We start from the raw sequence: 27,295 nt of genomic DNA on the forward strand, positions 1-27,295 counted from the left end.
TGGGATAGGAGGACATAGTGAGTTTGGCTTTACCAGTCCAAAATTAGGATTCCTGAAGCTGGGTCTGTGTAGCTGGGCATCCAGGGAATCCAGGAAAAACCTCTACACCTCCCACCCTCGAGTTACACTGTAGGCATGGCAGTTGATTTATTTGGGGGGAACAAGTACATATTTAATATTATCTACGTTTTGTGGTTGAGTCTTGGCTGATGACAAGTATTTAAACCAAGATTGATTCAGATACTTAGTTCATCCTCCATCTCAGAGGAGTGCACTCACAGAACAGTGTGGGAGTTTTGAGCTGCTAGTGAGCGGGCCTTGTCCTCTTCAGTTTACCAGGCACAGATGGAAAAAGAAACCCAGTGAGGACCCTTCTTGCTGTTTAGATGTTTGGGGGATGTTTGTCATCATCAAACAGTACCAGAGCTGGAGTAACACTGTCTCTTTTGGGGGACCTTTCTGTGAGATGTGGTGTATCTTGCTTTATGAAATTATTAACCTTTTCTAAGATTGGGATAATTATAAACTCAGAGCAGGGCCTGGCAACCATAGTCAGACTCTTCACTTCTAAACATTAGTTTAATGCTTTCCTACAACTTAATGGTGGCCTGAGAATCCAGATGGATTCCAGGGAGGGTGGCTGGCCCTAGAACCCCTTTTATTGAGTCACTGTTGTGGGCCAGCATCTTGAGGATCCAGAAAGCCACTCACAGCTAGGGACTTTATGTGGTGGGCTTTTGTTTTGTTTGTGTGTTTTAGATAGTTACCTCCTGTAAAGGATTTAGAGTATTCAGTTACGATCCAACCCTCTTTACTTTTTTCATCTCAGGATTGAAGCTCTTTGGGGGCCATCGAAGCATGTTTTCTTAGGAGTGGTTGATTTGAGGGATTTGATAGAAAGCTGAGTGACTGAGCATAGCAATGTGATGTGATAGAGTAGAAGAGCCTGAATTTTGGAGTCAAGATAGGTCTAGCTTGAGAGCTTGGCTCCCTTTTAAATTGTGTATCCTTAAGACTCAACATGTGTACATCTCTGAGGTTTATTTTCCTTTCCTGTAAAATGGGATGATTCTGGCTAATTTGTAAGGTTATTGTGAAGATCAAATGAAAAAATACATATATATCTTCTGGCCATTATTGTAGTGCCCAATTATCTTCCTTTCTCTTCTTGAGAGCAGAGGACCTAATTTTATTTCTTTGTGTTTTTCTTATCATTGCATAGATGGAGATAAATTCAATATTGGTTATTTATTTTTAAGTAATATGGTAATGATAAAGGAATTGGTGGTACCCTACATGGGAAGAGGTAGGCAAGACTTTACCTTTGGCTTTTAATTTCTTTTCTTCATGAAACTGGGTGCTGTTCTAGGAAGTAGAAGTCTCTGGGACTGCCTCACTTGCCCTTGCTTTTTGTCCTCAGCATGGAGGACTACTTTGGTTTGGTGGTCTGCGTCCTGCTATGCTGTAGGTCTTGTCTGAAGATGTTAGGGCTGGCAGTGAACACAACAGTGATGGCTGAGATGTTGAATTCACAGACCTTTGAAGCATGGATCTCAGCGCTTTGCCCTGCAGACTTGCTCTCAGTTGCTTTCCCTTTTGTGTGTGGGTTTGTGGGGAGGACTTAAAAAACACTTTGGGAAGGACTTCTTATTGTGACTCTAAGGCTCTGGTGAGTTGTTGGCAGCCAAGTTCAGGTTGAAATCTCACTGGGGCATGAGGCTGCTGAGCTGCTGTTCTGAACATTGGCTTGCCTTTTTATGCATGGACTGTCCCTGGATCCTGGTGAATTTCTCACTCTGGGGCTTTCAGGAGAAAGGTTTGTCATTCGTCATCACTCCCCTCATCCATCACAGCGGCATAGGAGGTGCTAACCACAAGAGTGGTTATTTAGAGGGAAAAGGTGGAATCAGTTGTTCAGATTTTTCTTTCTTCCAGGTAAGTCTTACCCCCACTTTCTGGGAGGTGAATCTACTGGGGGATGCTTGGGCTAGAGTTTCTGGGATCATTTTGCTATGTGTAGAAAGGTGAATGCATTTTGCTGATAGCCTGATTGGCCCTATAATCCTTGGGTATGCTTAGTAAGAGGTAAACAGTCATTTAATTATTTATTGGGTGCCTGGAGAATTTTATAGGCAGGAGAGCCTAGGGCAATTCCAGAAAAGAGGCCAATCCTGGAGCTTTCTGCGTAGCTCCTTCCTTGGGCTTGATGTCTTTGGTGCTTGCCAACATTCAGCATAGCCCTCAATGCCAGCTGTGTGTTAAGGAGGGACAGAAGAGTCATCTGAAGCTTTTTCTTTGTTTGTACCCATATTAACCCATCCAATCAAAGTGGGTGCCCTTTCAGACCATTAGGTCTTGCTCCTCTCAGCTACTGGGAACATTAAAAGACCTTAGAAGGCAAGCATACCAGTGATGCCGAAATGAGTCATCTATCAAATGGCACTTCATTGCATTGATAATCATGTCTGCTTTTGAACTACAGGACTGTGATTTGTGAGGATCAGAGGCAGGAGCTGAGAGAGCCTTGAGGTCATTGAAAACCTTCTCCTATACTCCCACCAGCAGTGGAGCAGGGTTCCTTTTTCCCCATAGCCCTGCTAGCATTTGTTATTGGTTGATTTCATGATAGCAGCCATTCTTTCTGGAGTGAAGTGGAATCTCAGCATTGTTTTCATTTGCATCTCTGGAATGACCAATGACGTTGAACATTTTTTCATGTATTTATTTGCTATTTCTACTTCTTTGTCTGAGAAATGTCTGTTCATTTCAGATGCCCATTTTTGGATTGGGTCTTTAAATTTGGGAGGTCTGATCTTTTTAAGTTCTTTATAGATTCGAGATAGTAGACCTTTGTCTGAGGAAGAGCAGGTGAAGATTTTCTCCCACATTGTGGGTTGTCTCTTCACACTGCTGGTGGTTTCTCTTGCTGTGCAGAAGCTTTTTAATAAGAAGAGATCCCACTTGTTGATTGTTTGTGCTAGTTCACAGGCAACTGAGGTTTTGTTCATAAAACCTTTTCCTACACCGATATCTTCAAGGGTTCTACCTAACCTCTGTTCCAACTGGTTCAGAGTTTCTATTTTAATATTTAGATCTTTATTCCATTTGTGGAAATCAGTATGGAGATACCTCAAAGAACTAGGACTGGAAATCCCATTTGACCCCGCTATTCCACTGCTGGGGATCTTCCCCAAAGAATTAAAAGAATCATACCACAGTGATATATGTGCACCCATGTTCATAGCAGCTCAGTTTGTAATAGCTAAAACTTGGAAACAGCCCAAATGCCCATCAACTGGAGACTGGATAAAGAAAATGTGGTTTTTTTTCTAAAATGGAGTACTACTCAGCCATAAAAAATGAGAAATTAGAGACATTTATAGCTAAGTGGATGCACATTGAGGCAATACTCTTAAGTGAAATAAATAGGACATAGATGTGTAAGTACCGAATAGTTTCTCTGGTGTGAGAAACTGAAAGTGTAAATAAGGACTAAATGTATAATAGGTCATGTGAAATAGGAAGAAAAGGGGCAAAGGGGAAGGAAGTGGGAGGGCTAGGGGAAAGGATAGAAGGGAATGGCATTAATATGAGAAAATGGAAAAATAGGAACAAAATTTTTGTAAATAGGGAGGGCTGGAGGTGTTGAAGGGAGGGCTGGGCAAGGGTGAAAAATAAGAACCAAGAGAGACTATGTAAAGGCGCAAATTTCCAATGATGAATGTCATTATATTGTATACCTAAAATGTACCAATGATTAGAATGAATAATTGATAATGTAAAATAGGAATAAAAGGTCCAAAGGGGTAGGGGTAGTGGGAGGCACAGGGGAAAGGAAAGAAGGGAAAGGAATAAATGATGAGAAATGGAAAAAATGGAAATAAAGTCTTTGTAAATAGGAAAGGGTGGAGGGTGTGAAGGGATGGCTAGGAATGGGGAAAAAATAAGAACCAAGATGCATTATATAAAGGTACAATTCCCAATGAGAAATGTAATTGTGTTGTATACCTACAATGTACCAATAAAAGAATTTAATACAAAACCCCCCCAAAAAACCCAAACCAACATGTAATACTAAATTTTTAACACAAAAAATAAACCTATGAAAATATGAAAAAAAAAAAAAAAAAACAACAAAAAACCTTCTCCTGCCATGGACCTAGCCCTGTGTTTGTAGGAATCAAGGACAGGAGTAGACACTGCAGTGTGGGAATTGAGATAAAAGGTGACAAATTCAGACCCAGCCTGGTACAGAGTACAATTTAACTTGGTAAAGGGTGACAGGGCAGTGGCCGGCACCAGAACTGCTGGTTGCCTGAACATTCTGCTCAATCATGCTTTTTTCCTTTTCTTCTTTCTCCCTTCTTCTCTTTAAAATTATTTCTTTTTTAGTGTGGGCCGTCTGCTAGGATTAAAGAAGTTTTGGTTGTTGTTTTCTTAGCTTTGGGTGGTAAAGTCTCAACCTGCATGTGTGTTTTGCTGACCACATGTGACAGCGGTGCGATCTTTCTTCTCTTTGCTTTCTCTGAACCTTCCAAAGAGCGAGGCCCTGTTTTTTGGGGAATTAACTCCTGGTGGCCCCTGTGTCGTTGGTGCTCCCCCACTCGCATCAGCATCTAGCCCTCTGCACACAGGATGTTTTCTCTAGTGCTTATCAGATGGGGTAGGAGATGTGGGGTGGAGATAGAGGTAACGTTTAACTCATCCTTAATTCCTTTCATGAGTTGGGGCCTGAGATGAACTAACTCAACCACAGAGCTAAGCGAGAGTTTGGCTGGAGCAAATGATGTTAAGCCCTCCATCTCCAGAAGAGGCGTGGGGGCCTGTAGGGTGGTCGGCAGTTGCCTCGACCCCCCTCCCTGGCCCTAATGTGTGGGTTTGGAGCCTGCACAATCAAAAAGAAATTTAACTAGTCTTCCTCATATGTGGGTTGGATGATTGAATTTGTGGGTTTTCCATACCAGTTTCGTATCTTTTCTCATCCTCCTTCCTTTCTCCCAGACTGGCATTTTGGCCAGGTTGCCCAGTTTGAGCCCATTTGCTAAGCGGGAGTAGAGAAGGGAGTAGAAACCAAATCAGGTACCTGTGCATCGATGTAAGGCTTTTTTTTTTTTGGTACCAGGGATTGAACTTGGGACCTTGCGCTTGTGAGACAGGGGGCAGAACCACTGAGCTAAATCCCCGGCCTGATATAAGGCTTTTTTTCTACACTGATGCATTTAGGCTGAGTAGAAATTTAGATTTTCTGGTTCAGTCCAGCTGGACATATGTAGAAAACAGGGAATTAATTATATTCTATTCTTTGAGCTCATAGTAGTTCCTAGTTTGAGGGCAGACAGGACAGAAGCAGAGGAGGGAGTGGTTTAGCATAATTTTGTGAGTAGTTACCAAGCATGTACCAGCTTGTAAATAGCGCCTGGACAGAGGTAGCTGGTAAAAGATATCGGCCTTCACTTTCAGCATCTGGGATTTGAGCATTTCTTTTTCTTTCTTTCTTTCTTTCTTTCTTTCTTTCTTTCTTTCTTTCTTTCTTTCTTTCTTTCTTTCTTTCTTTCTTTCTTTCTTTTCTTTTTTTTTTTTTTGGTACTGGGGATCAAACTCAGGACCTTGTGCTTATGAGGCAGGCGCAGCACCACTGAGCTAAATCCCCAGCCCTAGCATTTCTTATTCTTTCTGGACCAGGCCATGTCCATCATGCTTTCCCCCATCTACCCCTTTTTCCACAGTAGAATGGAAAGGAAGGTGGCCCAGAGCAGCCAGCCGTCAGCACTGGGCACCCCGTAGGAGGCACTGTGTTATCAACGAGCAGGATAAGAAGGAGGAAAAAGTGGATTTGTATGCCTCTATTTTGATTTGCTATTCGTCTCCAAAATTTCTCAGGGAACACCATCAGATTCAGTGAACAAAGGGCCCTCCTGGGAGCCAACAGATAGGAGGTCTGTGGGACCTGGGAATCAAAAGCCCTGGGTACAAGGCACCATGAGACTTGGCCCACTCAGCCTGCAAAATAGAGAGTGTCTTTATAGCTTCTACATCGTGTCTCCACAGGAAACCCATCCTGTTGGATGGATATTGGCCAGTTCATGGTTTGCTTACTGCTCATACCAAAGAGAAAACATGTCTCTTGTCATCTGGACATTCTTGCAGGGGCACTTGAGTGATTTCAGCCACGTTGAGTAGCAAGATTAAGTTCACTGGGGTACCAGAAGAGGAGATTAACATTGCTCTCGCCCCTTAGATCAAGGTTGGTTAACACACTGGCAGCCATACTTCCCTTTTCCTGACCCATTTTGCAGAGTAGACCACAGCTTTACCCACAGGATAGTATCTACCCACCTGAGGAAGACACATTTGGTAACAAATTAGGCCAGTTTGTGATTTGGCACCTGCTAGGTAGGTATAGCAATACACGGAGGAAGTTTCTCCTGGTAATTAACCTTAGTTTCTCTTGAAAAGTGGATAGACTTTTTCTGATCCTAAGAACAAGCCTGAGAGCTAAAGCTGGCTGGACAGCCCAGAACTCTAAATTTTAAATTCCCTTGTGTGAAACTCTGGGTGGGGCTGTGTTTTGGTGAAGATGAACAAAAACAGGTGCAATATCTGTGTTGGTTTCATTGAAGGCAGAGATCTGGCCTGTCTCTGGCTTCCCTTGTTTGTTTATAAACTCTGCTTAAATGAGGGTTTTTTCCATCCCTCCCTCCCCCTGCCATTCTCTCTTCCTCCTCTTATCCTAACAGTCTCATAGGTAAACTTAGAAGGAAGACAAATTGTTTTCAGATTGACACCAGGGGTGCCATAAAAGAGACATTTGGACACTGGTCCTGGGGAGATCCTTGTCTTTGCTCAGTGTTAATACAAAAAGGACTGGGATAGCCCCGATCACCAGGGGAAGGCGGTTTTTCTTCATTTAGCTTTTAATTGCTTTCTTTCACTTTTATGTATAAAAGATTGTCCATTTAATTAACTGAAGAATGCAATTTCAAAAACACTAATGCTTTACACATGATGGCTTTTAAAATAAAAGTAGCATTCTAATATTGCATAATGTTTTTCTGTTCCCTCGCTCTCCCCCTCCTCCACCCTCCACCTCCCTGGTCTGTATAACCTTTAACAGTGGAGGGTCGCTAGGAGAAAAATGCAGGCCTTGATGATGTCTTTTTGCCTTGCCTTCCCTTCCTACCAAGTGAGTATTCTCAGTAGTGAGGCAGCGGCATCCCTTCTGAATGTTCTGCCACTTATTTGTGGAGGGGGCTTATGTGTCCCTTCCCTCCTGGCCCGTTTCATCTCTATATTACCCACTTTTGGGATCAATGTGACCCCTACTCCCGTTGCTGCCTTTTAATAAACATCATTATGATGTTTTATATGGGAATATTAAAAGAAAACCCCAACTTACTCATCTTTGGTTTTCTTTGGATATTTCATGAGTAGAAGCCTGTACAGATTGGCCTGGGGGTCTCTGATTTTACCATCTTCTCTTTTCTGGTAGAAAAGAAATCTAATCTTTCTCATCTCTTCTTACCCTGTTACCACTTTTAAAAATGTGACTTTCTAGTGTTTTGGTTTCTCTTCTTTTGTAGTGAAGGTTCTTCTGATCCCAGAGTTTTGCCCTTCAGACGAGCCCTCATAGCCTAGTTCCTACTCAATCAGTGGTTATTTTTGGTTTTTCTTTTCTGGAAGTATAGTTGTTTTGACAAGTTCATCCTCACCAGTTGGACTTGGGGAGGAGCAGCAGTACAGATGGAGATGCACACATGTATCTATGCCTCTGAGGAAGACAGCTCTGGTACCTGTTACAGTGACCCTAGCCCTAAGGTGGCAGGGGCCTGGTGATCACTTTAATTTTCTAGATAAGATAAAGAAATGGAATCTCATGTATAATAGGTAATGTGAAATAGGAAGAAAAGGGGCGAAGGGGAAGGAAGTGGGAGGGGTAGGGGAAAGGAAAGAAGGGTATGGAATTAATATGAGAAAATGGAAAAATAGGGACAAAATCTTTGTAAATGAGAGGGATGGAGGGGTTGAAGGGAGGGCTGGGCAAGGGTGAAAAATAAGAACCAAGAGAGATTATGTAAAGGTGCAAATTTCCGACAATGAATGTCATTATATTGTATACCTAAAATGTACCAATGATTAGAATGAATAATCAATAATGCAAAATAGGAAGAAAGGGTCCAAAGGGGTAAGGGTAGTGGGAGGGGCAGGGGAAAGGAAAGAAGGGAAAGGAAAAATGGTGAGATATGGAAAAAATGGAAATAAAGTCTTTGTAAATAGGGAAGGGTGGAGGGTGTGAAGGGAGGGCTAGGAATGGGGAAAAAATAAGAACCAAGATGCATCATGTAAAGGTACAAGTTCCCAATGAGAAATGTAATTGTGTTGTATACCTAAAATGTACCAATAAAAGAATTCAAGGAAAAAAAAAAAAGAAATGGAATCCCAGAAGGGTTGCTGACTTGCTCAAGATCACACTGCCAATGCAGGCCATAGCCTGAATGAGATCCTCTTGCATCGTGCTTGCTTCGGCAGCACATATACTAAAAATTGGAGATCCTCTTGCATGGTAGAAGTGATCCTTGGCCAAACACAGGGAGCTGGATTCTAATCTGGGTCCCACAAGGCACCTCAGGATTCATGAGACTCCCCTACCTGAAGCCTGCATGTGTTTCGTTTCTGATCATGTCCAGAAAAGAACTTTATAGATCTGTAAGGTATACTGTTAAGCACTTTGCATTCAGATGATTTAACTCTTTCAAGTCTCAGATTAACCCTATTTTCTTGTGTGCTGGCGTGCCTGGTGCTGAAATATTTGGTTATTTAGCATGGACAAGTCCAGTGACTCTGCCAGCAGTCTCTCTTGTGTAATGGTGTGGCTCCCTTTTAAAGTGACCTTTTCCCATGATGTCTTCTCTCCAAAGAACATGATATTTTAGTCTACCAAAGTGGTTGCAGTTCTACATTTTCTTCCCTAAAAGAACAATTTTATAGCTATTAGATGTTACTGAAAGATTTTTTTCTTTCCCCAGGGTAGGTGTGAAACTTTTTCTTCACTACATGTCATGGGTATATACATATACATCTTGAGAGGATTATATGCTCTCTGTTCCATATGTTGGTAAAAATGACCTTTGACACAAATGTTTGTCAGTGAGGAACAAGGCTGGGCTGAGGTTGGTGGGGCTTAGAGATATTGTGCACTACCTTCTATTTATGTTTTCCCTTCTGTTTGAGGAGAGGGGTTTTCAGATTAACTTGGAGCAGATAACGAATATGATGGGAAGTTTGGGACTTGTTCTTTATGTTTTTATAAAGTCTGCCTTCCTTGTAATAAGATCCCTTGTTCACCTCTCACCTTTATTACTATTATTGTAATTATTGTTAGTGGTTTGTACTTAGCAAATATTCATTGTTGAAGATGCTAGGAGGGTTTTGAATGCTGCTTGTGAGCCAGAAAGGCTGACGGAAACCATACAGCTTTATCATTCATTAATTCTTGGGTTCATTCATTGAGCTATTTAAACTTCTGTGTGTAAGACAGCAGTCCCAGATGGTCTTTTGGTGCGAGCTTTAGCTCTGAGACCCCGGGCTCTGACAAAAGAGGCCACAGAGAGCAGCTGAATGTACAAAATATTTCCACCATCAGAAAGCTATTCATGAGTTTCATAGCTTGAAAACTAGTATACCTATCATCTCCAGCATTTTAAGATTATTTTTTCTTGTCTTTTTGCTTTTTAAAAAGAAAGCCCAATATGAATGTGTGAGCCAGCTTCTATTATTGCCACACTGGTCACAGTAGCTGATTTTTAGAGTGGAATTCATGGCCATGTGTTTATTCATGGGTCTCCTCAGCCTTAGCTCTCAGCCTTCTTATTCTGGAAGGGTCTCTCTTAAATATCGAGGTAAAACTTTGAGCTCCTTCTTTCTTCTTCTCCATTTCTCCATTCAGCTCTCTAAAGATACCAAAGCCATTGGGAAATTGTCAGTCAGGGTTTATAAGGGTAGGTGGTAATGGCTATTTTCTTCCTTAGGTATGGGGTAGGAGGGTACTTACAGTGTACCAGTCTCTGAGGTTTGATTGTCACATGACCTCATTCAATCTGCAGGACAGGCCTTTGGAATCATGGTGTTAAAATGAGAACTTCATCTGTACAGATGAGAAGTTCAAAGAGATTAGACATTTAGTCCATGATTTTGAGTTGATTGGATTTCAAACCCAGATTTTTCTAATTGCTTAGCCTGTGCTCATAATGCCTTCCTGGATTTTCTCTGTGGATTTTGGCATAAGCTGGCCTCAGTGGACAGGCTAGCATACCCAGCCAGAATTGGCTTCACCAAGCTGTGGTCATGCCCACCTCTGTGTTTGCATCATCTGTGGGTCAGACCTGCTTTTGGGGTGGGGATGGGATGGATTTGTCATTCCAACCAGTGGCTGGCTTAATTGAGCTGAGACCTAGCCCTGTGGCAGGGTGGATTTTAGAGGAGTCAGACAGAGGAGGGAGAAAAGGATGAGGTCTCCCATCCTTGAGATGTCTGTTTTTCCCTCCAGAGGAGTGACCAGCCAGTTAGTAACTCTCCATATGAGTGTGGTGGCTGTCCAAGGAACTTTGCCCCACTCACTGGCTTTATCGCTCTTCTCCAAAAGTAATAGCTGCCAGTGGCAAGGTTGGATCATTGTGGCTTGAGGTGTAACATCTTTGGTTTAACCAGGTCTTTGGCTAAACTGAAAATGTCTGCACCTTCTCCTGGGATCCCAGATCCTTGAACCCAGGGACTATCCACCATGACTGGTGCCAGTCACCCCTGGAGAGATGTGGGGCTTGATAGAGCTCCCCAAGGCTGGAGTTCGAAGCACAGAGAGGCCCAGATGTTTTGCATAGTTTTTTCCATGACTCTGATCAGGAATGTGTTCCCTCAGGATGGGTTATGGCCTGGAAGTGAGCCTAATGTAAACATCCTTGCGGAGTCCAGTCCCCTTAATCCATTAGAAATGGTTTCAGGGAATGAACAATTGCGGTGGGGGGAAAGAGGAAAGGAAGAGTTGGGGGAAGGGAACAGTCTAAGGATTGACTTCAGAGACAAAGCTGTCCAGCAGCAGTCCTCCCAGTGGTATGGGCGGGAGGCTGGCTTCACAGAGTTGGTGTGTTGTAAACTGGGTGGATCTCTCCAGGGATTGGTTGTCTTAGGCAGAGTGATATGTTGAGGGAAAGCACAGAAATCTTGGTTCGGCTTACCAGCTGGGCAGAGCAATAAGGGAAACTGAGGTGTGTTGAAAGAGCCACAGAATTGAGAGGAGAGGGGAGCTGACAAGGGACCTGACAAGGACTTCTGAAGGAGCCTGCCTGTTGAGGGACTTTGAAGGCCTTTAACATCATAGTCATTGTAATACTTTGAAGTGATATTTTGAGGGACCTAGACTCTGGGAAAGGGCATGGAGAATGTGTGGGAATGATCTCTGTGTGTGTCTATGTGCATACTGGAGAGGTACTTAGAGCTCTGGATGGGGCCCTCAGTGCCATGGAGAAGGTGACCTGCTGTACCTTTCCCCTTTTCCCCTCTCCTTTTGGGGGAACTCAGACTCTCTCAGAGATTCTTAACATTCATTCAGACCCTCACTAAAGTGGAGGATTGGGCATAAAAGGGCCTGCTGTGACAACCTGTGTGTAGATCCCCCAAGCAGTAGCCTGGCACCCCCAGGAGGTTCCACCTTCCTCACAGATACCTTTCTCTTTCTTAGGGAATCTAGGAACATTCCAGGGAAAGCCATGACCAGAGCTCTTGCTCGGCTAGTAAACTGTTAGGGATTTTGTGGAGGCTGGTTTATAAGAATTTGCCGAGTTGGTGAGGCTGATACAGATTCTAAGAAAGCAGGTAGGCAGCCAGGGGAGAGAGCAGGAACAGGAAGGCAGTGGGAACCAGTCTTTCTTTTCTGGTATCTTCAAGTCTTGGTGCTTGGATGTGCCAAGGAGAGGGAAGAGGTAAACAATTTCATTTGCCTTCAGGATGCAGGATCTAATCTAAACATGATTAAGCTGATTTGATTTTATAGATTAGAATTTCTAAGTGATAGAAACTGATGAGGTTAATGTGAAATATTTACTTAATAAAAAGCCTCATTACCTGATGCTGAAGGGTAAAGGAAAAAAAAGATTCTTGGTAACGTGTTTGATCTTTTGGAAATGAAGTTGGGTTAAAGTTTTCTTGGTAAAAAACTGAATTCTGTGATCTTGTTTTTACACATGCTGTGCTTAAATATTAACACCAATTGAGCAAATTGCCTTTTAACTGCCTTTATTTGCTTTCATTAACAGTATAATTTAGAAGCTCAAGAATTTGCATGGAACCTGTTGTGCATGTTGGGGGGGAAAACTATTCATAAATTAATTAATTGTGAGAACATTATCTTTAAGGAAGGCCACAAAACACAAATGTGGTTTCTGAAAAAGCAGTGACATATTTTTGCTATTTCTTGAGGATGTAGTGTACTTTTGGCTTAGAGAGAGAGAGAGTGAGAGAGAGAGAGTGTGTGTGTGTGTGTGTGTGTGTGTGTGTGTGTGTGTGTGTGTTTGTGTGTATGAGACAGCTTGGCTGGATCAAGAAAAAAATGTAATGACTGGACATGTTTTAAGTTAAGTTGAGTGAACCTAATTATACTGTAGTTTCCAGAGAGCTAAAGGCAGTAGCATTGGTATTTAAGCACTAGTTTCAGAATTAAAGCCAACCTATGTAATTACCTGTGTTCCTTAAATTGTGTATCTGTTTCTTCCCTCCTCTGAACCCTCTCTCCCTTTCACTTCACACCAATGGGAAGAGAGAGAAACTGGTCAGCGCTGCCAGCCAACCACAAGATTGTTCCTCCACCAGGGAACATTAACTGCATTGTCCTTTCATGAAATTACTCTTAAATATCTTGAAAGGTTCCAGAATGACTTCACTGAAATGACTTGCTTCATTCTGTACAGATGTTTTTGTGGTTTAGAGCCTCAGCCAAGACAAACATTATGAATGGGATGTAGAGACCACCGTGTCCTACGGAAGGCTGAGTGCTCCTCTGGGGCTTATTTGACACACACTCTTCTGAAACCTCTGTTTTGACAACGCTTCAGCGTCTTTTCCGTCTCCCTTTCCTGGTGCTATTGGTTTGTTGTGGATGGTTTTCCTAATTAATTTAATCTGTATCCTTGTTTTTCTGGGTCTGCAGATGCCAAAATGCTGAATTTATTTATCTTTAGTGTTTTTGCTGGCTACTGTTGAGATACATTCTTTCTCTTCCTTTTTCACCATAAGTCTCTCTCTCTCCTCTTTTGAGGCTGCCAGACCCGCTTCAATAAAGAACCTGTCTTGTATTCACTTGTCAGATGTACTTTTGGGGGAGGAAGAGCAGTGGACATGTATTTTAAATAATGTGATATATGTTTTAAAGGTCATATACAAACCCCAAGAGATACGGAGAAAAAGATGGGTAAATTCAACTGCATCAAAGATTTAAACGTTTTTACATGGTTTTCTATTAGGTTTTTGCCTTTTCCTTACACATTTGTTGCTTTTCTTTCTGTGTAAATGAAAAATATTAATCCTTTATCTGTCAAATGCATGGCAGTGTTTTTCCCAGTATATCATTTATTTTACAATTTTGATTGTAGGTCCTTTTATCCTACACTATTTTTATTTATTTAACTTTTAAATGTCATGGTGATATCTGTAGAGTGGATGGCATAAACTCTTGGATGGTCACATTTCAGAATTTGAATTGGGCCAGAGTATTCACTGGAGGAAGGCAGGGTGGGGGTGGGGTTAAATGATGTTAAGAGGTTGATTTTTTTTTCCCCTTGATTTTTTTTTCCCCCAGTGTCTTCTGAGGACCCTTTCCAAGAGGAACACTGCTCTGGTGCTTTTAGCACATACTTGTAACATAAGGTTTCCATGTTCTGAAGAGATTGGTCCTAAGAGCTGCTGTCTGGAAGGCAGGGCTCCTGCCCAGCCTTTGAGACCCAGTTGAAATGCAGGCTTTGTAAAGCTATTTTGTTTCTCCACACTTCATTTTAACCTCTCAAGTTACCTCTTGCTTTCTGGCTTATGCCAGAAATACTTTTGCATGTCTAATCTGTCTTGTTAGAATGTCACTTGACAGCAAAGACTCTGTCTACTGTTCACTCATCTTTGGATTCTACACTGTCTTCAGCAGTCAATGTGTAACAACTGTTTACAAATAAGTAGTTTACCAAGCAGATCAACTCTTGTCTGTTTTTTTCTCCTGTACTTGCTTCTGAGATTGACCTGTCCTTCAGAAGAAGGGTTGAATACCTTAGAACAACACTATAGGTATTGGCGTCAATTAGGTTGAAACACTGACTTGGAAACTGGATGGAATTTTGGGAAGAAGGAAGGAGAGAGAACCAGGGAAGAAGCATTAATCAGGGTCTTTCCAGTATAAAAACCCTCTCATCATCACCTTTTGCCAAAGGTAAGTTCTGACAGCTTATTCCACAGCTTATTTATTGAGCATCTGCCAGGTGTTTTACAAACATCCATGTTGGACAAAGAACAGGTTATGGGCTTTGCCTTTTGGAAGCTATTCTCTAGTTTGAGATTTAAAAAAATTTGTCCAGGAAGAAGGGTAAAATAAAACACACTTCCATGTTAACCCTCATCCTATTTTGACTGCCCCTTCTGTCCTTCCCTGTCCCTATTCGAAGCTGGTTGGGGCTATCTTTTTTTTTGGTTCCAGGGATCAAACTCAGGACCTTGAGCTTTCGAGGCAGGTGCGGTGCCACTGAGCTAAATCCCCGGCCCAGGGCTATCTTTTTCAAAATCAACTCCGTGTAAGTCATTGGAGCAGCCACAGTTAGCCATTTATCTATCCAGTTGGTCTTGAACTGAAATCTAGCATTCATTTTGTTATGTATATATTCATTCGTTCATTTAGTTCACCAACAAAAAGTTGTGCAATCAATATTCACTAGATCAGCCAAGTTTTAAGTACATATGGCTACTACAATTCTACTCCTCTGTTAGAAGGTTGATTTATTAGTGACAGTAATGGGTGGTAGAGATAAAATTGGTACCAAAAAATCTCATTCTGTGGGTTGTCTTAAAATCTCCAGGTGATTCAGTAGAAGTAGTACCATTTCTTTTCTTCTTCTTTTTTTTTTTTTTTGTACCAGAGATCAAACTCAGGACCTCACCCTTGCCGGGCAGGTGCTGTGCCGCTGAGCTACCTCCCTGGCCAGAAGTAGTACCATTTCTATCTCGACGATATGTTTTTAGAACATAATTAGAAATCCTAGGGTCTAGAATAACCTGATATTTCAACTGGAGAATGTGTCCCTGTCTGTCACAAAGTAGGAGATTAGTGAATGTTTTTTGAAGGACAAAATAAGGTGTGAAGAGTGGAGGTAGGGAAGTTATAAGAGAAGTTACTTTGGATGAAGGGGATGGGAGGGAAACCTGACTGGCCAGGGTTACACAGGGGACCACAATGTACTTGGGCAGTTTGTCACTTCAGTTTTTAGCCCTTTTGAATATCTGAAAATTTTTTTTCTGATGTTGAGGCTTGAACCCAGGGCCTCACACATGCTAGGAAAGAGTTCTACCACTGAGCTGCGTCCTTAGCTCTGTCTCAAATATGTAAAAAAATTTTTTTAACTCTTCTCCAGTGTGACTGTTCCATATCTTTGGTACAGCATTCTGGGTTTAGCTCTGCTGAGGGAGCAGGGAGATGATTTAAGCCAGGGTGTTTGTAAAAGTTTGTTTTGGTTCTTATCAGAGTTCTTTCCAGGAACAGAACATACTTTCCAATACACAGGACAGAGGACAGGATGGAAGTTAATGTGTTCCCTGGAATGTTGTAGGCATGAGCTGATTTTCAGAGTTGCTAGTGCTTTCTATAGGGACAGGGTAGGTGCACAGAAATAAAGCTTTTAGGGGCACTGATCCACTCCCTCCCTCCCTCCCTCCCTTCTTTCCTTTTCTTCTTGGATGAGGAAGGAAGCAGAGAGGGTATGCAGAATATGGGGTAGGATGGAATATTGCACCGCTGCAAATCTGTGAGGCCCTTTAATTCCTCTTCCCCCACCTAAAGAGCTTTAGCCTTTTATTACCATCTCTGAGAAAGTCCTTCTGGAAAGTGCAACCATTATTTTATACACAGAAGTAGACTGTAGGGGGAGAGTGTACACTCCTCTGGCACAAAGTGTTTGGGGTCTGTCTCCTCTCAGAGGTCAAAGGTGAGACAGACTTTTTGTTGGTGTTGTTTCCCTGCCCCCTCTTTTTTTAAACACCCTTTCCTTGTTATCTCAGCTCCCAAATGTCAGCTTTGATGTCTATTGTTGGGACTTCAAGAGGTCTCTTAGCACATAGCGCAGGTGTTGGTTTTAGTGAGCAGGCGAGAGTTCCACATTCTTCTGGGGCAGAGAAATGGGTCCCACCACATTCTGACCCCTAAAGCAGGACTCCCTGATGCTGAACCTCTTCCTGGGGTTGGGCTTGCTAGCACCTGGTGGGCTGGTGGTTGCACACCAGGTTCCCCCCCACCTTTTATTTTCAAGTCTGTCTTAAGGGATCTGTCTTCCTTCAGAGCAACTGGAGAGGGGTTGTCTAACAGGCGCGTATTAAGGTTTCATTAATCAAAGACACTTCCACTGCCCCTTTACAGAAACACAACTGCTTTGGCTGTCCTTTGCTGACAGCTTGCTAATTTATCTTTTCTGGAGGAAGGGAGGGCTGAGAGGGACAGTGAGGCAGGCACTGCTGCAGAAGTGATCTCCAAGCCAGCTCCTCACATGCACGTGTAGGGTCATGGGTTCACTTTAGGGGGCTGCACCTCAGCTTCATATGTTTGTTCAGAGCAATGGACAGCTGGCCACATCCCCTCCTACCTTCTCCATGCAGCAGAGTCAAAAATCACAGAAAATAAATATGAGAGATGGGTTTACATTGTTTTATTTGTAAGATAATTTTTCACTTGTGACTTCTAGCCTCCCAAGATTTACTGAAATTTCAGGCAGAAAACTCCAGAAGAAAGAAATGAGAATACGGGTGCATGGGCATTCTGGGTGAAGTATGGGGTGGTGGTGGTGGAGATGTTAATGCCTGGAAGTCACTGACCTGAAATACAGTCTTCTCAGCTTTGCTGAACTTCTCCTGAGGTTGGAGTCTGACCTTCTGTAACCTTGGCCCAGAAGACAGATATTTGGCCATTTGGAAGCCTCTCAAGCCTCCTAAGTAGGTGACTGAGCCTTGCATTTTTTTTTAAAAAAAGCTAGCCCTCTACTGGAGAGTAGCTTTGAACTCACTTTATTCAACTCATCAAATATTTGCTGAATACCTACTCTAGGTGTTTGGCTCTGTTGGAAAAGTGATGGTAAGGCATAATCTTTTTTGTAGCTCTTAATTTGGACTTAGAACTAGTACCCAAATGGCTGCAATAAAAAGTAGAATAAAAATACTCCCTAAGACAATTAGGAAAGGCAGAAGAAGCTGCAGGAGGGGTTTGATCACACCTGATAAATTTGTTCAATGAGTATTTATTGAGTTCTACTGTATACCAAACAGTGGAGAGACATAGAAATCTAAAGGCTTGTTACTTGTTTCCAAGAATCTAATAAGCAAGTGGGGAGATGTAGTCACCTAGATTTAATGATACATTATACCACCATAAAAGTGTAACAAAGGAAGAATCAAACATAGGGGAATGAGGGTGAAGCAGCAATTGATAATGCTTTTGGGGGGCTGCAGACAAGATGTTGCTGAAAAGGTGACATCTAAGCAATATTTTATTTTATTTTATTTTATTTTACTTGGTACTGGGGATCAAGAGGAAGAGGCTGCTTAGACAAGAGGGAAAGGCATTCCAGATGGAAGAAGCCTTGTGTGCAGAGACTAGGTTGGGGGAAATCTTCAGCCATTTGGTTTCACTGGGCCTTGAAATGTGTATAAAGGGAGGTAGAGATGGTGGCTAGAGGTAAGGTTGAGTTTTTTACGAAGGTCTTGCTTGCTCAGCAGAGGGACCTGAACTTTATTCTGCGTATTTGAGAGAAATTGTTGGAAGGGCTTGATCTGGGGAGTATGTCTTAGAAGGAGACCCACCCTAGAGTGGACGGGTGTGGGAGCAGCCTGGAGTTGGGCCCATCACTTAGGAGCTAGTCGAGTGGTGTGGGTGAGCAAGGATGCAGGCTGAAGGATAGCAGTGACAAAGGAGGAGGGGGAGGGAAGGGGAGATGGCAGGGTCAGTGGACAAGTTGATTGTAGGGGAAGGGGGTTTGTAAGGAAGAGGGTGGAGAGAGACTCCTGAGATGGTACTTTGGGTAACTGGTGAATGGTGGAGATATAGAAGAAGTTCTGGGTAGAATGATACTTAAGTTTCTCTCTTAGACCTGCTGTTTGAGAAACCTTTATGTGGGCAGCTGTATATTTCCAGTGGGTCTTAAAGGAAAGATATTTTGACATGCAGACGATGTCCATAATACAAACTCAGTAGTATTCATTGACTTTTGGTGATATTTTTGAGTGAAAAAGAACAAGAGGTATCTGAATTCCACTGCAGAAAACAGTCTTTTTGGAGCCCTCTGAATCATGAGAAGTGTTTTCATGAAAGACCTTTATTTATGCGTGTGCTAACATCTGGGGAACAGAGATAGATATTTTCCTTAGGTCTGGACTCCCGAGCCAGGAGCTCTTCCTTCACTCCTAATTAATCCTTTGTAGTTAGTGACTGATGAAATCATGCCTCTATGAAATTTTAATCCTCAGCTGTATATACACAACTGACTTTATCACAGGACCCCAAGTGTGTCTGAAATTAGTGCATGGAATCTATTGCATATTTGATTACTTTATAAAATCCACAAGATCTGGAGAAAACAGGCTGGAGAAGTGGGAGGATTTTTTGGAGGGTGTTGGTGTTCTTGACTCATTCTCAGATGTACATGTTGGGATTATAGCACTTGGAGATTGTAATTAGATATTTTATGTGAGGGTAACTCTCTTACTTAGGTCCAGGGAAACAAAGTGGGCAGAAATTAGGTATCTGCTTCATATTCCATTTCTCCTTTCTTACAGGTGGAAGAGAAATAGTGAGGGGCTAAGAAGAGAAAAAAGCTTCTAATAAAAGGAGGAGGGAGTGTGGCTCTGTGATGAGACATGAGTCCGTGCTGTGACTTTCATGGTTTTACATGTCTCCAAGCAACAAACCCTAGAGTGGAGCAGTAAAGAATAAGAGATGCACAAATTGCTCAAACAGTGACTTGGTGTTCAGGGTGACATTTCAGGTTGGCCTTTGTGACAGAGAATTTAGGGAGAGTCGTGTGTGTGTACACAGTTCATTCTCTACCATTAATGCCCCTGGTGGTAACCCTGGAGTCACCTGTGGGATTTCTCGTCATGATTTCCTCAAGGATCCCTGTAATACAGAATCCAGTGCTATTCCATGTGATGTGGAAGCCCTCTCCCTGTGAAACCAGGAAAATAGGATATTGACAGGTGCTGTGTTTTTGCGTGGAGGATGTGGGATCATGGAGATTCAGAGTTGGAAAGCATTGTGGGACACCTAGTCTCCCCTGGATGGATAGAGAACTTCTCTTTGGATCTTTGGAGTGATAAGAGATCAGTAGCTCTTGTCTTAGGGGGGCATCTAGATTATTTCAACTCCTGTGTCAGGTGCTTTAAAAGTCATAATTTAATTAATTCTGACAACTTTGTGGTATCACTGAAACATAGTTCAGATGACAGACTGAAGCTCAGAGTGGTTAAGCATCTTGCCTGGTGTTGCACAGCTAGGAAGCAGCAGAGCTAGGCCCTAAACCTGATACTGCAGCTTTTCCTACACTTATGCATGGTACCTCCTTTCAGCATTCTTTGACATGTGGAAAGCTCTCAACTGGAGTTGTTTGGTCTGCAGTGAGCAGCACCTTTCTTTGGAGGAGGAATCTCAAAGATGGTGGGTTGAAGTCTTTCTAACGATTTCAATAAGGACACAGTCTCCATAGTTAAATAGTTGGAAAGAAAACTAGAGCACCAGCCAAAGATGCCCAGTCACAGTTCCTGTGAAATCCTGCCTGACCCATGTTCAGAGAAATCAGAATTGCATGCAACCGTAGGTATCAAAAGCTTTTCACATTCCACTTTCCTCAGGACGAAGTTCTTCCATTGATGTGCTAGGAAATGGTTAACCACTAATTCTCCAGGGGGAAAACACCTGATTTCTAGCATTTGCTGATTTCCATGATGTAAATAATCCCAGCATGGCTAACTTCAGGCTGCGGTGTGAAGTCATTGAGGCAGCATTGGGAAGTGATCACACGATGGAACCAGCTGGCTCCAGGGTACCCTGGCTTTTGCATGCAAGGTAGATGCACTAGCATCCTGGCGAGGAGCCAGAATGTAAGTCCAGCCCTTGGTTGGCTGTTGTTAAGATGAGGAGGTTATTTTCTCCCCAAATCAAAACACAAAATCCAGGGTTCTGTCCTTTGTCTTTGCTTTTCTCATGTCTCATTCTTGATCCCAGCTACCACCATGGATATTTAGTAAAAATACTGTTCATAGTCTTGATATCAGTTATGCTTACAGCTATTATTTTATAAAATCATTATAATGATCCCATGAAATATGGGCTTTTATTGTTTCCATTTTATAGATAAAGAAATCAAGACATAGATTGGGTAAGTAATTTGCAAAAGGTCACACAGACTTTGAATGGTATTTAAAATCAAGACTGGCTGATCCCAGGTCCCAAGCCCTTTCCCACTATATTGCACTGCAGTTTTTGGTATTTCATGGACATCTCCAAATTTTGACATTAATCCTAAGTTAGGGACCTCCAGCATAATCTTCATTCTTGTTAGCAGCTCTCCATTTTGGGGTGTCATGATGGATTCTCTGGGATGTGAGGCATTATGACCCCATCTTCGGGGAATTTGACTGCAAGGTCCTGGCTGTCCTCTAGGACTTTCCTGAGTCCCAAGGCCACAGATTTTACTGAGGACTGAAATGGCTGCATTCTTCATAGACACTGGGTTTGCCTGTTCCAAAAATGGTGATTTCTATAGCAACCATTTATTCTAGCAGATGTGTGCCTGGTATGGTTGGCAGAGAGGGTGGGATCAAAAATGGAAACGGCCTTTTATTCTTTGCTTCCTGAACGCATGCCCTGTATGTGAGGCAAACAGGAGGGGAAAACATGGCATCCTTATGATCTATATAAGATGTATGGCCCAGCCTGGCAAAAAAGTCTATGCTGCTTAAGATTGATTTTTATCCGGAGCTTAAATTGGGCTGTATTTGGTGATGGAGCATCTTTTGGCAAGTGTACCTGTTGGTTTCAATTCAATGGATGTCTGTCACTGTAGTTTCTGTAGAATGTAAGCACTTATTATAAGGGTAGAGTGGCTAATATATATGGAGCAGACATTACTTTGGGTACAGATCACAAAGTCTGCCTTAATGTATATTAGTTAGGGTCTTTTGGTTGTAGGTTAAAAAGAAAATCTGTGCCATTTTAAGCTAAATAAGAGAATTTTGGCACAATACAGGAGTATTTCATGGAGCCTAAGGGCAAGAACATAGCCTTTCAAGGCAAGTGAACAGAACTAAGATATAGCTGTCAGAAACTCTCTCTCTCTCTCTCATCCTCATTCAGTCCACATACCTGGTTTCATTTTCATCTTTCTCAGGCTACAGAGTGAATCTAAAAATGACTATGCCAGGACTCCCAGTTTTACATGTGACAAGACCTAATTCAACTTTCCCTGTCTGTATCCCAAATTCTAGGAAGGCTGAGAATCTGTCTCATGCTGCTAGGGTTATGCTGTCGCTCACTTTGTGATGAAGGCTTTGTGATGAAGATCATTGCCTTAGTCTTCTCAGATTGTCATAGCAAAATACTGCAGACTGCCTGGTTTAAGCAATAGAAATTTGTTTCTCACAGTTCAGGAGGCTAAAAAGCCCAAGATCAAGGTCCTGTAGAGTTCAGTTCCTGGTGAGGATTCTCTTCCTTTTTACTATGTCCTCCCCTGGTGGAGAAAGAAAGCAGGCTGTCTGGGGTGTCTTCTTAAAAGAATGCTAATCCTGTTGGATTTGGACCCCACCATTATGATCTCATTTAATCTTAGTTACCTAGGGCCAGGGATTTAGGCCAGTGGTTCTGCTGCCTGCCTCGAAAGCGCAAGATCCTGAGTTCGATCCCTGGGACAAGGAAAAAAAAAAAAAGTTACCTTCTTGTAGGTCTTATCTGTAAATATAGTCACGTTTTGGGTTAGAGTTTCTACATGTTAATTTTAAGGATACACAGTTCAGTCCATAGAAGCTGTGTGGTACAATATGGGCCTTGTGGATTGGAAGAGGGCTCATTGGGCTCCTGAGAAGGAGGCCACTGCAGATGGGAAGGGTGAGCATGCTACATGCCAGGCACTGCATTTTTGGCTAATAGCTATGCTGTGTTTGTGTTCCTACACGTGTGTATGTATACCCTATATTTCTACATACATATGTGTGTTTGTTTAAACAATATACAATACATGTATACACATATACATCATACAGCTACATGTCTATACAGATGCTTACACACATATGTATGTGCATGTGTACTTGTGTGTGTGTGTATTTGGAAAAAGGAAAGTTTGAGGATGGCTTTGAGTCCCTGTGAACTGTTCTCTGTCGATTTACACAAGGAGTTTGAAATTGAGTGTAAATTCTCATTTCTTATGCTTGTGGGTTCTCTACCTTTCTGAAGAGCAGTCGAGAAAGAGCTGAATTTACAGTTTGCCAGTCTCTAAGCTCTATGTTGCAGAGGAGTTAGGCTGCTCTTCTTGACAGTAGCCTTAAAATAGGATTTTTAATAAAACAGAGGAGCTGTGGGGCCACACAGGCCTGTCACCTATGGCTAAATGGAAATATGGGCACAGGCTGCTTTAGGAAGCCTCTTGCGGCATGCACTCCCGTGCCAGTGGGATACATGCTGTGACGGAGACCAGATGATGAATATATTTTTAAACTTGGAACCCATGAACTACTTATTATTTTCTGAATTAGGAATCAAAACATATGAATAATCTCAACAGGGTTTCAGCAGATGTATTCTGCCTTTAAGGTCACTTTGCTTTGGGGAGATGGTCGGGGGTGATGGGGAGCGAAGTCCAGCTCACTTCTCCTTGTGAGTAGGACGTTCAATGTCACATTTGCTCAGTTTACCAGTCAGAGTAAGTGTGATGCAAGGCCCATCGCCATGGGGTCAGGTAACCCACAGAAGCAAGCAGTCTTCTTTATTTTTTAATACATCAGTGTCAGCAGCACTCACAGGAAGGGTGTGAGAAGAAGACGGGCCCTGGGTGGCTGGGAGGACTGAACCAGCAGTGGCCTGCAGCTGCGTCCTCTGATCTGTCCCGTATGCTGCTCCCACCCTCTTCTCTCTCAGCCTCTCTGCCTGCCGCTGTTTCCCCAGCCCCTGCCAAACAAGGTCCGGAACTGAGGTGTTCTGGAATTCCACCCTTACTAAGCTCTGGGATTAGGGCCAGTCATTTGGAAAGGGGATTGTGGGAGGGGGAAAAAATCCCCTAAACATTAACCCCTTGAGCCTACAGCACCAAAGAGCCTTCACCATTTAGGCCACTGGCAAATCAGCATCTCTTGGCCACAGCCTGGAAACCTGAGCTTCACACAGCAGAAGGAGACAGTTAAGCTAAGCCTGGCTGATGGAAATCTCCCTGTCCTTAATGACTGCAGGGTACACCTGTTCCAGCCTCTCATGCACTCTCATTGTTAGGCAGACACAGGTATTGAGTGACTGCTGAGTGTGAGTGTGACATGAAGGGGCTGAGGAGGAGAGGCTTGGTGAGCAAGAGAAGCCATCTCTGGATCTCAGGAGCCTACCCTGTGAGCCCACCTTGCTCACTCAGTGCAAAGGGAGTAGGCCCCCGGGGAGGGATGCAGGAGCACTCCGTGCCGTGCCTGAGCCTCTTTTCGGAGCTGGGCCCAGAAAGGACTGAAGTACACTGGTCAACCCCTCAATACAAACTCCTCTATGGAAGGTTTGGAGCAAGCTGCCCCTGGGGTTCTGCCGGGTTAAGGACTTTTTGAGTCTAAGCCAGAGAAGGGAGTGAGGGGAGCGAGGGAGCGGAGTATGATTGTTAGGAGTGGCTTGGTATTGTATTCATCAAGGTGGGTTAGGGTTAGGAACCTGGGCTGAGTGACTTAGTGAGAAGGGAGCCTGGAGGAGTGGCAAAGTCATGCCCGCCTCTTGAGGGAGGGTCTGAAAGCTTAGAGATGTTCACATACAGGAGGGAAGGCCCAGTGTGTCCTCCGTTGCCACATGTCCAGGTCAGATGACCACTCCTGGCCTGAAGACTCAGTGAGCTTCTGGACCTGGGGAGGGGACACTCAGCTTTCTCCACCTTTCCATTCACGCCTGAGTGTCTTCCTGACAGCATTGCCCTGAATGTGAGACCGGCTTGTAGTGTTTCCTGACTGAGCCAGTTGTAGCTCCCCTCTCTTCCCAGGAGGTTCTGAGTGCAGCAGTTCAGGACCTTGTCTTTTCTTCTTCCAGTGGAACAGAGCAGGTGGCCCCAGAACCCCACTTTGGACCCTGGGGTCAGCACTCTCTGATGCCGCCATCCCACCCCCAGAGGGATTAGTCTGGCTCCTTGGGTCACAGAGCCTGGTGACAGCAGTGTCTCACTTCATCTCAGGAGGAAGGCAGAAGCAGGGCTGTGTGTGTTCAAAGCCCTGAGTGTGTGATATGCCTTCCTGGTGTAGGTCCTCTCCCAAGAATCCCTAGCCCAGATGTTCCCTCTCTTCCATGGCAGCCCATAAATCAAGGGGTTCTCAAAGTGTCCCACCAAGTTACCTGATGTCAGGATTCTGTGGGGCATATGTTAAAAACTCTTGCCTCCTTGGATAGGCTACAATTGGAATCCCTGGGTAGCACAGAAATCTGTATTCCGTCAGCTCCCTAGATCATTCTAACGTGCACTGAAATTAGAGGACCACTTTTTTTTTTCTTCTTCTTCTTTCTAGTACCAGGGATTGAACTCAGGACCTTGCGCTTGTCAGGCAGGTGCAGTGCCACTGAGCTACATCCCCGGCCCTAGAGGATGACTTTTCTGGTCTGCTCCCACATACCCTTACTCCAGTATACGCACACTTCACCCTGGTAAAGAGCTGCTTTTGCTGCCCAGGGTTCACCCTCCAGGTGTTTGTAGGTGGGTGGGGGAAATGCCTGAAGCTGGCCTCTTGACTAGGACAACTAGGCAAGAATTAGGAGAGAGGAGGATTTGAACAGGGTTTTTGGATTGGGGTTGTCACAGAGCAGCTGGGAAGGAAGAGGGCTCAGGGAGGGGCCTGTTCTGTTGCTGGTGAACCCTGAAGCCTCCCTCTGCTTGTCCCGCCTTGTTCTGAGTGGGTTCTCAGAAAGGGCTTGATGATTGCCTTTGTGCCCTAAGAATGTGGCTCAGCACACGTTAGGATGGAGCTGCAGAATTACCATGCTCTCTCTTCCTTGCAAGGAAAGGGTTTGGGCACTAAGAATAGGGCTGTCCTGCCTCCATCCCCAGCTTCCCAACTGCATCACTGGGAACACGAGGCAAGTTCATAAAGACCCAGGGGTGTGGAGAGTCCAGGGCTGGGAGCTGGGCTTACCTTTTCTTGCTCAGTGTGATAGGATGTAGGAAGATTTCTTTCCCTCTCTGGGAACTCATTGTCCTGTTGTTACTGCCCCGTCTGATTGCTGCAGTGAGGTGTAAGAAACCATGAGAACTGATGGCTTCCTTAAAGCATGGGGGACCCTCAGCTGAAGCACCTCTTTCAAGGGATCTTTCCCAGGCTGAGGCAGGGCAGTCAGCAACTGGGCCCACTGTTAGCTGAATCTGTGGGCAGCTGTTTCCTGGGAACCACCCAGCTACTTCTGTAGTGGCCTCTTGAAAGGTGAAGGGAGTGGCTATGGTTCTGGAAAAATGGGGCTGCTGTCCATGTGGACATGGGTGTTGGGAGAGAGCTCAGCCTCTCCAGTCAGCGCTGGGGACCCTTCCTAAGCTGTAGGATCTTGGGCAAGTTACTGAAACATCTGACCCTAGGTTTTCTCACCTGTAAAATGGGAAATAACAACTAGCTCCAAGGATGTGTTACGAGGATTTAATGAGAGGAAGCTGGTGAAACTCTTACTACTGCCTGTAGTAAGCACTGCACACAGTAAGCACGGCACACAGTAAGCACTGTAGGAGCATTGGCTGGAGCTGTGATCCTGGGTGTGTTCGGAGACTTGTGATCTCTTAAAAGCGAAGCTCAGTTTTTCAAAGACAAGTACAGTAGTGTGTAGTTTTGGATTCCGGCCAATAAAGTGTAGGCTGATTTAGAAGGGCTCTAAGTGCAGTCACTTTACCTTTCCCAGAAGCAGGCACCCGCTTGTCATTTGCCTCCCTTCCCTAGGTGCTCTTTATCCTGCCCAGGCTCCATTCTCTGGGGGACAGGACCACTCCGGGGGAAAGATAGCAAAGGGGCATAAAGAGGGTCTGCAGGACCCATTGAAGCCTGGAGCAAAAAGGGACGGTGGGAGACAAACCTAGTGTGGGAGTGAGGGAGGAATGGCCAGGCCCTGCTGTGTATCCAAGTGTCCACAATCTTGAGGGCACCCTAAATCTTAACATTGGTCTGGAAGGGTGGCATGCAGCAGCCCAGACCCCCCTTGGCACTGGGTACAGTTTTGCCCTTCAGCTCCCATGGCTACTTTTCTTTCCCTTTTTTCACTTGGAAAATAGTCAGCAAAATCCTTATTTCCATAAGCATTTTTTTCCCTGGCTGTAAAAAGCTGAATCCCAAACCTGTTATTATAGCTGTTCATGCTATTTTAATCTGCTCTGTTTAGAGGTGAGAGGGTAGCAGTGACTCTGCAATTACTCGTACATTTGATCCATGGCACAGCTACCGGAGCCGGCGGAGAACCCTTGGAGTGGGATGGTGCCATGTGTGGCAAATCACTTTCAAATTTACTAAAAATATGCCCCTTTGTAGCCATCCAGATATCATAATTTTCCTCCCCGAGGCTTGTTGAAATTCTTGCTTGCTTCCTGCCTGATGCTGGCTCCCAGCACGTGCCCCTTGGCCCACCCGCCTGGTTCCTTTCATTCTTTGTCTTGGCTCTCTTGCTCACCTTCTGTCTGGTCTCTGCTGCCCTTTACCCCACCCTTATTTCTTCCTCCTCTTCATTTCCTGCTCAAAAGTGTTTTATATTTTACTGCCCGGCACACTAGTAGAACCATTTTTGGTTTGCCGTGGCAAGAAGAAAACTACTTAGAATTTTAAATCTACCAACTAT

At 43.8% G+C, this 27,295-nt stretch overlaps 1 protein-coding gene and 1 long non-coding RNA gene across 7 annotated transcripts in view; one reads left to right on the top strand and one right to left on the bottom strand.

Moving 5' to 3' along the window:
* Zbtb16 (zinc finger and BTB domain containing 16) overlaps nt 1–27,295 on the top strand; it is a 185,991-nt gene that overhangs the window by 39,313 nt on the left and 119,383 nt on the right. The window lies entirely within an intron of this gene.
* Nucleotides 18,562–25,957, bottom strand: LOC147827928 (uncharacterized). The gene is made up of 3 exons (XR_015451665.1): nt 25,624–25,957; nt 22,105–22,173; nt 18,562–22,001 (listed from the first exon to the last, which is right to left on the bottom strand). It is a non-coding gene; the product is annotated as an uncharacterized LOC147827928 (long non-coding RNA).

The sequence above is a fragment of the Heterocephalus glaber genome, unplaced genomic scaffold (genome assembly GCF_053883595.1).
Source record: "Heterocephalus glaber isolate CG9 unplaced genomic scaffold, H.glaber_assembly_v1.0 deba00001429, whole genome shotgun sequence".
In the NCBI taxonomy this organism is placed as follows: domain Eukaryota; kingdom Metazoa; phylum Chordata; class Mammalia; order Rodentia; family Bathyergidae; genus Heterocephalus; species Heterocephalus glaber.